At 40.4% G+C, this 15,409-nt stretch overlaps 1 long non-coding RNA gene across 1 annotated transcript; it reads right to left on the reverse strand.

The window, feature by feature from the left end:
- Positions 1-4,709: 4,709 nt before the first annotated feature.
- Positions 4,710-14,922, reverse strand: LOC120098821 (uncharacterized). The gene is made up of 3 exons (XR_005497396.2): positions 10,609-14,922; positions 6,901-6,999; positions 4,710-4,902 (listed from the first exon to the last, which is right to left on the reverse strand). It is a non-coding gene; the product is annotated as an uncharacterized LOC120098821 (long non-coding RNA).
- Between the last annotated feature and the right edge of the window lie 487 nt (positions 14,923-15,409).

Here is a 15,409-nt window from a genome sequence, read left to right on the forward strand (position 1 = left end):
TTTTGCACCTGGTAGTCTATTTTTTCTTTCCTCTTCAAATCTTATTTTAAAATATAATATCTAGAGGCTAGAGAGATGGCTCAGTGGTTCAAATCCCAGCAACCACATGGTGGCTCACAACCATCTGTCCTGTAATGAGATCTGATACCCTCTTCCGGTGTGTCTGAAGTACAGCTACAGTGTACTTATAATAAATGAATCTTTAAAAAATATAATATCTAGTATTCCAGTCTTAATTACAAAAGACTTATAGTTTGAGCAATCAGCTAGTTTGAGTACAAAGTCAGCCCTAGCTATTGATACAGAACACATTTAGCCAAAGTCCCAGCTCAATTCATAATACCAAAAGCAATGTTTGTTTTGATTGACATTGTTTTTATTTTGTATGTCTGGGTGTATTGCCTGCAGATATATCTGTAGAAGTGCATGTCCGATGTCTATAAAAGCCAGAAGAGGGCATCCAATCCCCTGAGATTGGAGTCACAGCAGTTCACCATAAGGTACTGGGAAACTGGGTCTTTTGAAAGAGCAGCCAATGCACTTAACCACCAAATCATCTCTCTATCCCCCAAAAACAAACAAACAAACAAACAAACAAACAAACAAACAAACCAGATTGGCATCATCTCCTAAATGGTCGTAGTGTCTTTGAACCTCTGTCAATTCCCATGTGACTACCCTTGTTAATGGCCTCAATGAACTTAATTTGTATAGCTTTTACCATTTTTAGGTCAAAAAGGAATGAAAAATTTGTTTCACTTAGTCTATTATTGTTCTGTAGATTAACCGGTACAGATTCCTTGCTTTGTGTTTTGTTTTGATGAAAACAAAGTCTTCTGTCCAGATTGGCCTCAAACTGTGTGTGTGTGTGTGTGCGTGCCCGTGTGTGCATGTGGCAGGGTTCTTGGAGATAATGATCAGATGTTGACCACTCTTACCCATCTCTTTGGGTGGTGACGCATATCTGAGCAGAAACATTTTTGTACAATGGTGTATTACTAGCACTAGTGCTTTCTACATAGGGATGCACCAATCAGTAAATAGGCAAAGTAAAGTTTAATTGCAGGTCAGAGTGTGGTGAAGGAGGAGCCAGCATTAAGCCTCCATGGCACAGGTTTTGTTTGTCTGTTTGGTTTTTTTTTTTTTTGTTTGTTTTGTTTTTAGCTTCAGTTTCCCTCACCGTACAGGCTAGTTTTCTTTTTTCTTTTCTTTCTTTCTTTTTTCTTTTTTTTTTTTTTGTGTCAACTTGATACAAACTGGAGTTATCACAGAAAAAGGAGCCTCAGTTGTGGAAATGCCTTCATGAGAAGCAACTGTAAGGCATTTTCTTGATTAGTGATCAATGGGGGAGGACCCAGCCCATTGTGGGTGGAGCCATCCCTGGGCTGGTAGTCCTGGGTTCTATAAGAGAGCAAACTGAGCAATTCAGAGGAAGCAAACCAGTAAGATTCTTCCATGGCCTCTGCGTCAGCTCCTGCTTCCTGACCTGTTTGAGTTCTAGTCATGACTTCCTTGGATGAACAGAAATGTGGAAGTGTAAGCTGAATAAACCCTTTCCTCCCCAACTTGCTTCTTGGTTATGATGTTTGTACAGAAATAAAAACCCTGACTAAGACACTTACCTATCCTACCCCATTTCCAACTGTGTTCATATCTACCCTTAATTTTGTGATAATTACTATATATCAATTATAATTGAATTGTAATTCAATTTACTATGCTCAAAACCAGTAATAATATGCAACTTGTTTTGTTCTTTCTGATGTGGCTTCCTTCCTTCCTTCCTTCCTTCCTTCCTTCCTTCCTTCCTTCCTCCCTCCCTCCCTCCCTTCCTCCCTCCCTTCCTTCCCTCTTACCTCTCTGATTGCCGAATGCATAGTTCAGGCTGCTGGCTCTGGACTTCGAATCTTGTAGGGTTATTTTCCAGAGGGCTATGTTTACTGGCCACACTAGCAGGGACCTACTCTTCAACTCCAAGGCCCCCCCCCCCATAGAAAATCAAATCTAAGACCTTGACCTTGCCAGGCACTTGCTCTTAGCACAGAGCTACGTTCTTAACATATTTCCCTACTTTGTATGTGAGTGTCAAAATGAAAGTGGGAAGAAGCCAAAGGCAGACAACCAGGCTTCCTCATCACAAGTGCTCTCCACCAGGCCTACCTGTAGAATTTTTTGTTACTATGCCAAGATTTTCAGGACATACTGCAAGCAAAACCTAGATCATTTGTAGTCAAAATGTTCCCTTTTCTCTTAGTGGTGGGTTGGTCTGTATGTCTGGTTTTTATGTTTTGTAGCCCAGACTGGACTCGAGTTTGTAGAATCTTTCCTCTGCCTTCTAATTTCTGGAATTTGCAAGACCGACTATGTCCAGACCTACATATAAATTGTTTCATTCATAAGAATGAAGCCACCTGTTGCTTTCTCTATAGCCCATGGTTGCTTGAGTACAGTTTAATGACTGTGTATTATTAGATGTCAAAGCAAAATTACTTGGCAAAGGACCAGAATGCCTTTTTTCTTACTGGTCCTGGATTGTCCAAAGATCTAGTGGTATGCTACCAGAGTCCCAAAGGTGAACCTAGAGCTGCAACTACCTTTTCAGTTTGGCTTCCAACATTCTCTGATTCTTGCAGACATCTTCTTTCCAATGCCCTTTGTTGACCAGAATGGAAAGCCTTTTGCCTTCATAGTTTGTAGATCTACCTCCACATGCACCCATCTTTTCTTGCTTTCTATTACAGTGAAGAAAATGTCTTTTCTACCAAAGGTTTAATTCTTCCATGTGCACAGTCGCTTATGTGCCATGTGACCTCCTGCAGGACTAAGGCCTTTTCTCCCTGTGATGAAAGTCAGTCTCTTCCCCAATATCAGTCTTAAAATACAATAGTCTTTGACATAAAGCAAGCAAAGTCTGCCTTTAAACCCTGTACCCTAGTCTAGCACAGAGCCTCTTCTAGTCACAGTTATTTTCCATTTTGGTTTTTTGAGAGGGGTTTCTCTGTGTAGCCCTGGCAGTCCTGGAACTCCATGTGTAGAACAAGCTGGCCATGAACCCACAAAGATTTATCTGCCTGTCTCTGCCTGCAGAGTGCTAGGATTAAAGGTGTGCACCACCAGCTCCCTGCATCAGCTATTTTGTACATGGACTCCTTTATAAACATAAACACCATTCTGTGTCCACATCAAACATCCAGGATTCTTGAGCTAAGTAGTATTGATTGAATGCCTTCTGGACACAAAATTCATATATTGACATCCTAAGCATTAAATTAATTATCTTTAAAGGTTGAACCTTCTAAGGAATAGAATTCAAAAACTAAAATCATTGACCTTGTAACAGAAGCTCAGATTACTCAGTCGGAGTGCTTTTTTAACAAGCATGGAAACTTTTGTCCAACACCACATAAACTAGGTTCCAAAGAGTTCTGTCTACAACAGTGGTCCTCAACCTTCCTAATGCTGTTACTCTTTAACAGTTCCCCATATTGTGGTTACCCCCAACCATAATTGTATTTTTACTAATGGTTTAAATTGTAATGTAAATATCTGTGTTGTCCAATTGTCTTAGGTGACTCCTGTGAAAGGTCATTCATTCCACAGGTTGAGAATGATTGATCTACAATCTTTGTGTCACATGAGAGTAGGATGAGAACCAGGCAATCTGTATCTGTTTCAGAGGCTTTACCTCATCCAATCTGGTGAGATGGCTCAGGGGTTAAGAGCACTGACTGCTCTTCCAGAGGTCCTGAGTTCAGTTCCCAACAACCACATGGTGGCTCACAACCATCTGTAATGGGATCTGATGCCTTCTTCTGGCCTGCAGATATAGATGTAGCAGGGCATTTAGATATACATGTAGCAGGGCATTCTTACATTTGATGATTTTTAAAGTATTTTGCCTTCATATGTGTATGTACAACATTTGTACCTGGTGCTTGCAGGAAGTCAGAAGCTGGTGTCAGATTCCCTGGAACTGGAGATTACAAACAGTTGCCAGGCAGCACATGGGTACTGGGACTTGAACCCAAGCCCTCCATAAGAGCTACAAGGGCTCTTACAAACTTAGTCAACTCTTTAGTCCTGATCTCAGGCTTTCAACCTCCAAGAACTTGAGAAACAGCACCAATCACTTGGAGGCTGTTTAAGGCAACAACACATTCCAAAAACAGCTAGAGCTATTTAGAAAGCTGTTTCTAAACACACACACACACAAACACACACACACACACAAACACACACACACACACACACACACACACACAGAGTACAGGAAAAAACCTGGAGATATGGATGGTTCAATGGTTAAGAGCACTAGCAGCACTGGCTGCTCTTCCAGAGGATCAGGGTTCAATTCCCAATATCCACTTGACAGCTCATAACTGTAACTCCAGTTCAAAAGAATCTGACCCCCTCACACAGACATACTTCACATTGACATACCTGCAGGCAAACACCAATGCACATAAAATAAAGATAAAGGGCTAGTGAGATGGCTCAACGGTTAAGAGCATTGACTGCTCTTCCAGAGGTCCCAAGTTCAAATCCCAGCAACCACATGGTGGCTCACAGCCATCTGTAATGAGATCTGATACCCTCTTCTAGTGTGTCTGAAGACAGCTACAGTGTACTTATATATATAATGAATACATAAATCTTCAAAAAAATAAAGATAAATAATTTTTAAAAAAGAAAAAAGAAACACCAAGAAAGAAGGAACATGGTGGTTCTTGCTTTAATTCCAGCACTCTGGGGGCAGACAAGCAGATGTCTAGGAGTTCAAAGCCAGACTGGTCTGTATGGTAAGTCCCAAGCCTGCCAAGACTTTGTCTTACAAACAAAAACGGCAGGAAACATCAGTAACAAGAAAGTTTCTGGGGGTCATGGTGTAGAGTATTCAGTATGCTAAGGAGAAGAAGAAACATCTAGTTTTAAACTTGAGGAAGATAAAAGAGTGTATCAAATTTCTCAATGGTCCTGAATTGTGCTCTACAATGAGCTAAAATAGAAAATTCATGCTGTGGTTTTAGCTTGGTGTCAGAGTCCTAGCTTAGCATATTTGAGTCCCTGGCTCAATACACCATATGCAAAATAAATGAAATAAAATGCCATATCTATCTATCTATCTATCTATCTATCTATCTATCTATCTATCTATCTATCTATGTTAGTGGAATATATATATATGGATATATGGAGCTGGGGACCGAACCCAGGGCCTTTCACTTGCTAGGCAAGCACTCTACCACTGAGCTAAATCCCCAACCCCTTATATTTTTATTAAAATAAAATATTGCCAAAATGTTGGATGTGGAGACGTGAAACTATTTCTCCAAGGAAACAATTGCCAAGAAACCTATTTTTTTCCTTAGCCTCTTCAGTCATTACATTAAAGAAATGAAAGTCAAAACCATCATAATTTTTGCTTTATACCCATTAGACAGAGACAGAGACAAAGACAGAGAGACAGAGAGGGGCAAGCAAACCCAGGAATAACACATGCCTATAATGTAGCCTCTCAGGCAGAGGCCCAGGAAACAAAAGCAATTTGCTCTGCACAGTGATTTCCAAGTGAGCCAGGACTCAGAGAGAGGGTTTCAAGAAAAAGAAAAGGAAAATAAAAATAATAAATAAATAAATAAATAAATAAATAAATAAATAAAGCAAGCAAGCAAGCCAAGAGAAGACGGAGGCTATGGCTCAGTGAGTTAAGCATGAGGACCCACGTTCAGGTTCCATGAGAACATCCCCAGTGCTGCAAACCTGGGTGTCCCTAACACTAGCACTGGGGATGTGGGTTTAGCCAGAGCACTGGGGCTCATAGGGTGTTCTGACTAGTGCAGTCACTCACACTGCAAGCTCTAGCTTTAGTGAGGGACTGTGTATCATGGAATCAGATGGAATCACATGGAGAATGGCTCTGTGCTTAGCAGACCGTGCTGTTCTTTCAAAGAATCTTGAGTTCATTTCCCAGCACCTACATAGTGGTGGCTGCAACTCCAGCTCCAGGACATCCGGCAGTCTCTCCTAGACACCAACGAAATCCTACACTCATGGCTTACACTTATACAGACATATGACCTAGGCATAAATATAGATAGATATGAGAAAGATAAATAAGTAGAGGCTAGAAAAATGGCTCAGAGATTAAAACTCTACTCTTCCAGAGGATCTGGATTTCATTACAAGCAGCAATGTGGCAGCTTACATTGTCTATCAATACACTGACACACTCTTCTGGTCTGTCCCTATAGCCACCAGGCACACATGAGGTACAGACATAAATGCAATAAAAACTTCTAGACACTTTTTAAAAAGAAAGTTGCTCAGGGTGGTGATGGTGGCGATGGTGGCACATGCTTTTAATCCCAGCACTCAGGAGGCAGAGCCAGGTGGATCTTTGAGTTCAACTTGATCTAGAGAGCCAGTTTCAGTCCAGCCAGGGCTACACAGAGATCTAACAAAAAACTGCAGAAGAGTTACTCAATGCTGACCTCTGATTTTCACTCACTTGTGCCCTTGCAAGCACACATGCAAACACACCCAAAGAAATAAATAAGCCAATAAATAAAACTTTTCAAAAAATTGTGGTTCGTGTGGGGTTGGGGGTGGGGATGGGGAGAGGTTGGCAAGGATGCAGCACATTTCTTGTGAGAACATAAAATAGTACAGCCACTGTAAAAATAGCTGAACATTTTGTCAAAAGATAAATATAGAATTATCATATGACCCAGAATTGCACCCTGTGTTACACTGTATCCCCAAAGGGCTTGAAAACAGTTCAAAGAGAAGTGTGAATTTTATATAGAGGAGAGAAAAGAGAGAGAGAGAGGAAAAAACTGAAGCAGGGTCAAATTATGCAATCCTGCCTAAACTGTTATATACCATGCAGACAAAGCTGACCTTCAACTCAAAGGAATCTAGGAAGATTGGTATAAGATATTCCTCCATGGTCAGTTGGAAAACTCTTCCTTCTGCTGATCTGGGTTCTTTGTTGTAGTTCTGTAATAAAGGACATTGAGAGTAACTCAAAAGTTTGGCTATTAGAGTGGATTTATATAGCTTCATAACAAAGAAATAATAAATTTGGAGTCAGGTGGGTTTGATGAAATCCCAAGTCAACCAAACTGCCCCTTGTCAAAAACAAAAAAACAAAACATTGTTACACAGGTCTGCTATCCCAATTACTCAAGAAGAAGGAACTCAAATTCAAGGCATGTATGTTATAAACTAAATTCAAGTCCAGCTTGGTAACTCTGTGAGACTCTGTCTTTAACATACAAAAAGGACAATGTTTCCAAGAAGACTGGGCAATACAATCAGGTAAACCATCTAAACAACCCCATATGTCCTAAAGAAATAGAAGCAGTTATTAAAATTCTCCCAACCAAAAAGAGCCCAGGACCAGATGGGTTTAGTGCAGAATTCGATCAGACCTTCATAGAAGACCTCATATCAATAGTGTCCAAACTATTCCTCAAAATAGAAAACGGAGCACTACAGAATTCCTTCTATGAAGCCACAATTACACTTATACTGAAACCACACAAAGACCCAATAAAGAAAGAGAACTTCAGAGCAATTTTCCTTATAAATATCGATGCAAAAAATACTCAATAAAATTCTCGCAAACTGAATCCAAGAACACATCAAAACCATCATCCATCATGATCATCCTAGGGATGCAGGGATGATTCAATATATGAAAATCCATCAATGTAATCCAGTATATAAACAATCTCAAAGGAAAAAAAAACACATGATCATTTCATTAGATGCTGAGAAAGCATTTGACAAAATTCAACACCCCTTCATGATAAAAGTCCTGGAAAGATCAGGAATTCAAGGCCCATACCTGAACATAGTAAAAGCAATATACAGCAAACCACTAGCTAACATCAAACTAAATTAGGGAAATGACACCCTTCACAATAGTCCCAAATACTATGAAATACCTCATTGAGACTCTTTCCAATCAAGTTAAAGATCTGTATGATAAGAACTTCAAGTCTCTAAAGAAAGAAATTGAAGAAGACCTCAGAAGATGGAAAGATCTCCCAGACTCATGGATGGGCAGGATTAATATAGTAAAGATGGCCATTTTGCCAAAAGCAATCTACAGATTCAAAGCAATTCCTATCACAATTCCAACTCAATTCCTCACAGAGTTAGAAAGAGCAACTTTTTTTTTTCCCGGAGCTGGGGACCGAACCCAGGGCCTTGCGCTTCCTAGGCAAGCGCTCTACCACTGAGCTAAATCCCCAACCCCAGAAAGAGCAACTTTTAAATTCATTTGGAACAACAACAACAACAACAACAACAACAACAACAACAACAACAACAGCAACAACAACAAACCAGGATAGTGAAAACTATACTCAACAACAGAACTGGGAGAATCACCAACCTTGATCTCAAGCAGTATTACAGAGCAATAGTGATGAAAACTGTATGGTATTGGTAAAGAGACAGGCAGGTAGATCAGTGGAATAGAATTGAAGACCCAGAAATGAACCCACACACCTATGGTCACTTGATAGCATTTTCAACAAATGGTTCAACTGGAGGTCAGCATGTAGAAGAATGCAAATCGATCCATTCTTATCGCCTTGTACAAAGCTTAAGTCCAAGTGGATCAAGATACACTCAAACTAATAGAAGAAAAAGTGGGGAAGAGTCTTGATCACATGGGCACTGGGGAAAATTTCCTGAAGAAAACACCAATGGATTATGCTCTAAGATCAAGAATCGACAAATGGGATCTCATAAAACTGCAAGGCAAAGGACACTGTCATTAGGACAAAATGGCAACCAACAGATTGGGAAAAGATCTTTACCAATCCTACATCTGAGGGCTAATATCTAAAATATACAAAGAACTCAAGAAGTTAGATTCCAGAGACCCAAAGTAATAATAATAACAACCCTATTAAACCCTATTAAATAATCCTATTAAAATGGGGTTCAGAGCTAAACGAAGAATTCTCAGCTGAGGAATATCAAAGGGCTGAGAAGTACCTAAAGAAATGTTCAACATCCTTAATCATCAGGAAAATGCAAATCAAAACAGTCCTGAGATTCCACCTCACACCAGTCAGAATGCCTAAGATTAAAAACTCAGGTGACAACAGATGCTGTCCAGGATGTGGAGAAAGAGGAACACTCCTCCATTGTTGGTGGGATTGCAGACTGGTACAACCATTCTGGAAATCAGTCTGGAGGTTCCTCAGATACTGAGGACCCAGCTATACCTCTCCTGGGCATATACCCAAAAGATGCTCCAACATACAACAAAGACACGTGCTCCACTTTGTTCATAGCAGCCTTATTTATAATAGCCAGAACCTGGAAAGAACCCAGATACCCTTCATCAGGGGAATGGTACGTTTACACAATGGAGTACTACTCAGCTATCAAAAACAGTTACTTCATGAAATTCATAGGCAAATGGATTGAACTAGAAAATATCTGAGTGAGGTAACTCAATTACAGAAAACACACATGGTATGCACTCACTGATTAGCCCAAAACCTCGAATTACCCAAGACACAATTCACAGACGACAGGAAGCTCAAGAAGAAGGATGACCAAAGTACAGATGCTTCACTCCTTCTTAAAAGGTGGAACAAAAATATTCGTAGGAGGGGATATGGAAGCAAAGTTTGGGCCAGAGGCTGAAGGAATGGCCATTCACAGCCTGCCCTACATGTGGACCATATATACAGACACCAAAACTAGATAAGATTGATGAAACTAAGAAGTGCATGCTGAAAGGAACTGGATATAGATCTCTCCTGAGAGACACATCCAGAGCATGTCCAATACAGAGGTCAATGCTAGCAGCAAACCACTGAACTGAGAACAGGACCCCCTTGGGAGGAATTAGAGGAAGGATTGAAAGAGTTGAAGGAGCTTGCAACCCCATAAAAACAACCAACCTGAGCCTCCAGGGACTAAATCACTATCGAAAGACTATACATGGACTGACCCAGGGCTCCAACTGCTTATGTAGCAGAGAATAGCGTTGTTGGGGCAGCAGTGGAAGGGGAAGCCCTTGGTCCTGCCAAGGTTGGATCCCCGGTGCAGGAGAATATGGGGGGGCAGTAAGGGGGATGTATGAGGGGGGAATACCCATATGTTGGAGGGGTAGGGGAGGGGATGGGGGCTTATGGACAGGAAACCGGAAAGTGGAATAACATTTGCAATGTAAGTAAAGAAACATATCTAATAAAAAATTAAAAAAAATAGGTCTACCTAAAACATTTTGATTCAAATCTGAAGCCTTGTTAGATATTAAAACTGTTACCTGATTCTACTGCATAGTTGTCCCCTGTAACTACATAACAAATACATACAGCTAGCAAATAACTTCTGGAAGCAGACAGCAATATACTAGATGTTTCTATCTGAATATCCTTCCAATCAAAAGTTTAGGAGTGTATGCAGCTCGTGGTGAAGGGCATGTCTAGCATGCCCTATATTTAAGCTCCAATGCTACAAAAAAAAAAATTCTAGGAATTAAGTAAATTTTTTAAGAGAAAAAAAATTCCTCTTAGACATAAACCAGTGATTTGAATATGTTTGACCTAAGAAGTGGCAATTAGATCATACCTCTTCGAAGGAAATGAATTACTATCATGGTGGTCTTTTGATCTCCAGCCAGTAAAAAACAGCCCCTCCTACTATTCTGCTGGAAGACAGTCTCTTCCTCTGTCTTCTCATGAAGATGCCCAACTCTCACTCCTTTTCCAGCATTATGCCTGCGTACATGCTGACATGCTTCCTTTTATGATGGTAATGGACTAAACATTTGAAAGTACAAGCCAGGCCCAAATTAAACATTTGCCATTATGGGAGTTGCCTTGGTCACAGTGTCTCTTCTTAGCAATGGAAATTCTACAATAGAAGTTGGAACCCTGGACATAAGTATTGCTCTGATAGGTCTGACCATGCTTTTGTTTGGAGCAATGTGGATTTTTAGACTTTGGATTTATACATGTGTTAAGAGGAACTTAAGGGGCCATCCTAGTAGGAATATGGAACACATATATACTGAGGGTGATTTGAAATTGGTATATAGATTTTATGATGTTTTGCTGAAGAATGTTGCTGCCTTTTGCCATTGTCTGAATGGTGTCCTTCAGGCTAAGGTTAAAAAGTTTGTATTAATTGCACTGACAAAGGAGTACTCAGAAAAGTCAGCATAGCCTTTGGCCTGGGTTTACTCTCATGATGATTGTTTTGATCAAGCATAATAAACGTACAAAGGAAAATATGAAATGTAAGGTTCAAACAGAAAAAGACTCACAAGGAAGAAGAATGAAGCTAAATCCTGTGATGAAGAATATTAAATGGTTTTAAAGGAATGATGATGTTATTCAGCTATACTTATGGATTTGCAGTTGTACAAAGGAGAACTGTATCATATCATGTTAAGCATTATTGTTACCTGGTTTTAAGATCTAGAAGGAAATACTTATAGGTCCAGGCATGGTGGTACATGCCTTAAATCCCAGGAGATAAGAGTCAGGCAGATTTCTGGTTCAAGGCATCAAGTTTTAAAGTAAAGTGAACCTTAGGTTCGGGCAAAGTGTTACACACCTTTTATCCCAGCATTCAGGAGACAGAGTCATTCACATCTCTGAGTTCAAGGTTAATCTAAGAGCAAGTTCCAGGACAGCCAAGCTTAGGTCATTGAAAAATAGAAACCTGGTGATAATCTAATAGAAGAGAACATGTTCCAGCCCCACCAAACAGCAGAACTCACTTTGTCATGTGGCTCTGGCTTTAGAGGCAAGGATAGAAGGGACTACTGAGACAATTAACGCTGGTTATCTGTAGTTAAAAAATTAGCAGTAATGAAGAAGAAACCAGTATCACTGAGGTAAAAATCTTCTCGTAAGTGTTTTTTGAGATGACAAAGAATCCATGTTCCAGAAATAGCTGAGGTTGTACCTTGTGGTATAGCTGGATTTGATAATATGCAAGAACCATCCAGGTAGAATTGTTTTCGAAGGCCTGAAGGTGTCGTGCATCAGCTAAGAAGTCACACCATGAAGGGAGTGTATGAGAGGAAAACAGTGAAGCCATGTTACAGCAGAAGATTCTAATTTATTGAAGATGCTTGTCCCATGGGATGAGTAGAAAGAACAGATGCAGTAGTAGAATGAAATCAACCAGAACCTAGAGTGCTATAGAGGGAAGAGGTGGAGAAGTGACCCAATTTCTTTTGAGGAGTGCAGAAGATAATCTGTGAATCTGAGATATTGGAACAACAAGCTGTTATATTGAAGTTACCTTGAAGGCCCCAAGATTTTGAGATGTCAGAGCTATTGAATACCTGCTCTGGAAAACTGCCTTCTGGGAATAAAACCAGCCAAAGAGAAAGAAGAGTGCTGTAATGAATAAAGCAGAAAGGACTTTTAGAAAGCTTTGATATCAGACATGGAAATGCAGAGTTTGAAGATTGCCCAGCTGGCTTTGGGTCTTCTTTTGGTCTAGTACTTCCTCACAATGGCATTTAGGAATGGTGAAGTATATCCTGTGAATCTGGAGGTTTATTATGGGCTCCTTGTTTTTGAAAATAAAGGGGATTACAATTATAGGATTGGGCGAATTTCCAAAGAGTCTTTGAAATTTGAAGTTTTAACATTTTTGTGACTGCTATTGGTAATGGGGACTTTTGAAGTTGGAGCGCATGTATTTTGCATTATGCTATACTTACATGTGTTCCCCAAATATATATGGGTTTGAACAATCATATGGGGACCAGGGAGTAGAATATACTAGTTTGAATATACTTGCCCCAGGAAATAGCATTACTGGAGCTGTGGCCTTGTTTGAGAAAGTATGTTAATGTGGGGGTGGACTTTAAAGTTCCCACCAGCTAGAAGCGCCTCCCGCTTTGAATGAAGATAATTCGTGTAGAAACTGCGATTCCTTTCTTGAAACGCTTGCTATGTGTATATCATGAAAAGTACACTTAATACACGAGAGTCCTGGTTGGAACAAAGAGAATTCGCCAAGAATCTGCGATTCCTTTCATGAAACGCTTGCCCTGAGTATATCTTGAAAAGTACGCTTGCTGCAAGCGAGTTCCTATTGGAACAAAGAGAATTTGCCAAGAATCTGCGATTCCTTTTGTGAAACGCTTGCCCTGACTATATCTTGAAAAGTATGCTTGCTGCAAGCGAGTTCCTATTGGAACAAAGAGAATTCGCTAAGAAACTGCGATTCCATTTGCGAAATGCTTGCTGTGTCTATATCTTGAAAACTATGCCTGCTGCAAGTGTGTCCCACTTGAAACGAAGAGAATTCACCAAGAAACTGCGATTCCGTTCGTGAAACGCTTGCTGTGTCTATATCTTGAAAAGTATGCTTGCTGCAAGCGAATCCCACTTGGAACAAAGAGAATTCACCAAGAAACTTTGATTCCGTTTGTGAAATGCTTGCTGTGTCTATAACTTAAAACATATGCTTGATACAAACACAACCAGCTTGAAACGAATAGAATTCGCCAAGAAACTACCATTCTGTTCGTGAAACACTTGCTGTGACTATATCATGAAAAGTACACTTGATACACAAGGGCTCTGGTTGGAACAAAGAGAATTTGCCAAGAACCTGTGATTCCTTTCGTGAAACACTTGCCCTGCTTATATCTTGAAAAGTACGCCTGCTACAAGTGAGTCCCGCTTGGAACGAAGAGAATTCACCAAGAAACTGTGATTCCGTTCGCAATACGCTTGCTGTGTCTATATCTTGAAAACGACAAAAATCTTTGATTCCGTTCTTGAAGTGCTTGCTGCGTCTTAAAACATGTGCTTGCTACAAGCATGACCCGCTTGGAACAAAGAGAATTTGCCAAGAAACTGTGATTCCATTCACGAAATGCTTGATTTGTGTGTATTCATAAAAGTACGCTTATTAAAAACGCAACCTGCATTGAACGAAGAGAATCCGCCCAGAAAGTGTGATTCTGTTCGAGAAACTCTTGCTCTGTTTATATCTTGAAAAGTATGCTTGCTACAAGCGAGTCCCTCTTGGAACAAAGGGAATTTGCCAAGAAATTGCAATTCCATTTGCGAAATGCTTGCTGTGTCTATACCATGAAAACTCTGCTTGCTACAAGCACGACCAGTTTGGAACAAAGAGAATTCGCAAAGAAACTACAATTTCATTCCCGAAAGGCTCGCTGTGTCTCTATCTTGAAAACTATGCCTGCTACAAATGAGTTCCGCTTGAAACGAAGAGAATTTGCCAAGAAACTGCGATTCTGTTTGCGAAACGCTTGCATTGTGTATATCTTGAAAAGTACACTTGGTGCAAGCGAATCCCACTTGGAATGAAGAAAATTCGCTTAGAAACTTCAGCTCCATTCGCGAAAAATTTCTCTGCCTATATTTTGAGAACTATGCCTGCTACAAGTGAGTCCCACTTGGAACGAAGAGAATTCGCTTAGAAACGGCAGCTCCATTAGCGAAAACTTGACCTGTCTATATCTTGAAAATAACGCGGGGTTGGGGATTTAGCTCAGTGGTAGAGCGCTTGCCTAGCAAGCTCAAGGCCCTGGGTTCGGTCCCCAGCTCCGAAAAAAAAGAAAAAAGAAAAAAAAAAAGAAAATAACGCCTGCTACAAGTGAGTCCCGCTTGGAATGAGGAGAATTCGCTTAGCAACTGCAGCTCCATTCGCAAAAACTTCCCCTTCCTATATCGTCAAAACGAGTCCCGCTTGGAACGAAGAGAATTCGCTTAGAAACTGCAGCTCCATTCGGGAAAACTTGCACTGACTATATCTTGAAAACTACGCTTGCTACAAGTGAGTCCCGCTTGGAAAGAAGAGAATTCAATTAGAAACTGCAGTTCCATTCGAGAAAACTTTCCCTGCCTCTATCTTGAATACTACACCTGCTACAAAGAGTCCTGCTTGGAACAAAGAGAATTCACTTATAAACTACAGGTCCTTACGGGAAAAATTTCCCTGGCTATTTCTTGAAAACTGTGCCTGATACAAGTGAGTCCCACTTGGAACGAAGAGAATTCGGTTAGAAACTGCAGTTCCAATTGCGAAAACATTCCCGGCTATATCTTGAAAACTGTGCCTGAAACAAGTGATCCCCGCTTGGAACAAAGAGAATACGCCTTGAAACTGCAGCTCCAATGCGAAAACTTACCCTGCCTGTATATTGAATACTGCACCTGCTACAAGAGAGTCCTGCTTGGAACGAAGAGAATTCGTTTATAAACTGAAGCTCTATAGGAGAAAACTTTCCCTGCCTTTATCTTAAAAACTACACCTGCTACAAGTGGTTCCCACGTGGATGAAAGATAATTCACTTAGAAACTGCAGCAGCACGAGAAATACACCTGCCAGAGTAGTTCCCACTTGGATCGAAGAGAATTCGCTTAGAAAC

The sequence above is a fragment of the Rattus norvegicus genome, chromosome 20, assembly GCF_036323735.1.
Source record: "Rattus norvegicus strain BN/NHsdMcwi chromosome 20, GRCr8, whole genome shotgun sequence".
NCBI classification, from domain to species: Eukaryota; Metazoa; Chordata; class Mammalia; order Rodentia; family Muridae; genus Rattus; species Rattus norvegicus.